The sequence below is a fragment of the Apium graveolens genome, chromosome 7 (assembly GCF_009905375.1).
Source record: "Apium graveolens cultivar Ventura chromosome 7, ASM990537v1, whole genome shotgun sequence".
NCBI classification, from domain to species: Eukaryota; Viridiplantae; Streptophyta; class Magnoliopsida; order Apiales; family Apiaceae; genus Apium; species Apium graveolens.
The window spans coordinates 50,649,678-50,652,914 of NC_133653.1; the positions used below are offsets into that span (position 1 = coordinate 50,649,678).

The window sequence follows — 3,237 nt, forward strand, 5'->3', positions numbered from 1 at the left end:
CACCCAGGAAGCTGGGGCGGCCACCTGGGATCTGGGGCGCCCGCCCGGGAAGCTGGGGTGGCCGCCCGGAGTCGACAAATTAAATCCTGATTTTTATAATCCTTATTCTAATGGACTTCTAAGATGGCTGATTCTTGTGGGCTCTATATAAGTAATCTTCAGAGACGTTTCATAATATAAAGTATTCATCAAGCAAGGAGCAAGGAGAGAAGAAAAGAAGATCGTTTTAGCAAACCGCAACGAAGAAGAGGAAGCAAATGATAATTTATGATTCTTTTATTCATTGTAACCGTGGATGCTAGTTTTCCTTACTTTGAACCTATTTACTCTTGTGACGTACTCTGGTTTTAATAAATAGTTAGTTAGTTTATATTGTCGTGTTATTATCATATTTTCATATGAACCCATGATGACGAGGAGTTCTATCATGGGCTAATCATGATCATGGGATCGTAGCGGATTTACTATGGATTTCATTAGTTAATTGTTTAATACCTTGGTGTGTGATGATTATATGATATCTAGTATAGGTTGTGCTTATTCGTTTTATGTGCGTCGCGAACATATAAGATAGCCCGTTAATCTCTTGTGAAGCGACAGTGAATCTTGAGATTTAGAACTTGCCATGCTAGCATAGGTTCATGTATTGTATACATGATTAGTGGGTAACTCTAACCATTTTACTTGCCCTGTGTAATTATAATGAATAACTTGCGCTTAAATCGTTATGTTATCAAATTCTGTAGACATATAGGGTCTCAACATAATTGATGCCTATGCAATTTCTATCTTAATTGTGGATGTTTGGTAGAATGGTATTAGTACAACGAAAGTTGGCTTTTATCAGTTTCGTGTTGTTCGATTAATATCATCACCGTTACATGCTAAGGGTAATAACAATAACTGTTGAATGAAGTAGTAATGAAGTTATGATCTCATTTGTGTTTAATATTGTTAATTCAAGTAATAAATTAAGTGCTTTATCCTCATAGTTAATTATAGTAAATAATTATTTAATCAACCTTAAGTGTTATTGTCTTGACATTGAGAAATAATCATACATTGGTGAGTAAGTGTTAATTAAATATAATTAGTCTGAGTCTCTGTGGGAACGAACTAGAAATTATTCTATATTACTTGCGAACGCGTATACTTGCGTGAATTATTAGCGCGTGTTTTGTGCCTAACAAGTTTTTGGCGCCGCTGCCGGGGACTCGGTGTTAATTTATTTAGTTTATGTACTTGCCATCAGTGGTCATTAGGACTCATTGATTAAGACTTGTTACTTATTGTTTCTGGTTGTGTTTCAGGTACTCTAGCGAGCGTTTATGCAAACACATTCTCGCACTCGCAAGAGGACTTTGGATACGGCTGAGGAGACAGACTTAGTTCTTGATATTTCGGAGAAGATAGATTTTGAAGATTCGGATAAAGAGAGTGAGCAGAAAGAACCGATAATCATGGGTGATCGTATAGTTCCAGCGGCAGATCCAGCTCTTATGGAGTTTTCTCGGCCTAAAATTGATGACAATCAGTCAAACATCCTTCATCCGGCTATTTAGGCTAATACTTTTGAAATCAAGCCGGACACTATTCAGATGGTGCAGAATTCTGTTTCTTTCAGAGGTGCTGCAGCTGAAGACCCCAACATGCATATCAGGAATTTTATCGAGATCTGTAGCACTTTCAAATATAATGGTGTTACTGATGAGGCTATCAAGCTGAGGCTTTTCCCATTCTCTCTGAGGGATAAAGCTAAGGACTGGTTACATTCTGAACTAGCTGGATCCATCACTACTTGGCAAGATCTTGCACAAAAGTTTTTGGTGAAGTTCTATCTAATGGCCAAGACTGCAACTATGAGGAGTGCTCTTACTCAGTTTGCGCAGCAACCAACAGAATCTATGTGCGAAGCTTGGGAGCGCTATAAAGAGAAGTTGAGAAAGTGTCCACACCATGGTATGCCTGAATGGATGGTGATCACTGGGTTCTACAATGGTTGGGGGCTCAATCTCGGCCCATACTCGATGCAGCAGCTGGAGGCGCCTTGTGGGCCAAAAGCTATACTGAACCTATAATCTTATTGAAACTATGGCGGGAAACGAGCATCAAAACCCAACTCAAAGGATGATGTCTGGGAAGGTAGCAGGTATTTTTGAAGTTGATGCAGCCACAGCTATTGCAGCGCAGCTCCAAGCGCTGTCTATGAAGGTCGATTCTTTAGCCAACTATGAAGTCAATCAGATAGCTATGGTCTGTGAGCTTTGTACAGGCTCTCATGCCACGGATCAATGTTCTCTTGTTAATGAATCTGTTCCGTATGTGAACAATTATCAGCGACCGCAGCAGCCTGTGCCAGCTACTTATCATCCTAATAACAGAAATCATCCCAATTTCAGCTGGAGCAATAGTCAGAATACTGTTCAGCAACCATATCAGCAAGGTGTAAGTAAACAGTTTAATCCACCTGGATTCACGCAATCTCAGCAATATGCTCAAAGGTAATCATATCCTCAACAAGGAGGTGTTGCTCCACCTTCTAGTGCTAATTTCGAGGAGCTAAAGCTGTTGTGGAAAAGTCAGGCTGTTTCCATCAAGACCTTGGAAAATCAAATCGGTCAAATAGCCAATGCCGTGCTCAATCGTCAACCTGGCATACTTCCCAGCGATACTGAAGTGCCAGGCAGGAAGGAAGCTAAAGAGCAAGTCAAAGCTATTACCTTAAGGTCTGGAAAAGTTGCTGATGCTGAAAAAGCAAAAGATGAAGGAGCTGAAGTTGTAGATGAAGAAGAGAAGCAAAAGGAAAAAGAGGCGGAACCAAGGAAGACTACTATTGAACACACTCTGCCTGAGGGTAATATAGGGGAGAAACAGCTCTATCCTCCACCACCTTTTCCTAAGAGATTACAGAAACAAAAGCTGGATAAGCAATTTGGTAAGTTTGTGGAGGTGTTCAAGAAACTTCACATCAACATACCTTTCGCTGAGGCTCTGGAGCAAATGCCTAGTTATGCAAAATTTATGAAGAGTATTCTTTCGAGGAAGGTGAAACTGGATGACCTTGATACCGTTGCTCTAACGGAAGAGTGCAGTGCTGTGCTGCAACAAAAATTACCTCCAAAGCTTAAAGATCCAGGTAGCTTCACCATTCCTTGCACCATTGGCAAGTTGGCTTTCGACAAGTGCCTTTGTGATTTGGGAGCAAGCATCAATCTGATGCCGTTGTCTATCTTCAAA

The 3,237-nt window shown here is 40.5% G+C and overlaps 1 non-coding gene across 1 annotated transcript; it reads right to left on the minus strand.

Annotated features, from left to right (window-relative positions):
* Positions 1–1,856: 1,856 nt before the first annotated feature.
* On the minus strand, positions 1,857–1,963 carry LOC141675907 (small nucleolar RNA R71). The gene has a single exon (XR_012556534.1). It is a non-coding gene; the product is annotated as a small nucleolar RNA R71 (small nucleolar RNA).
* Between the last annotated feature and the right edge of the window lie 1,274 nt (positions 1,964–3,237).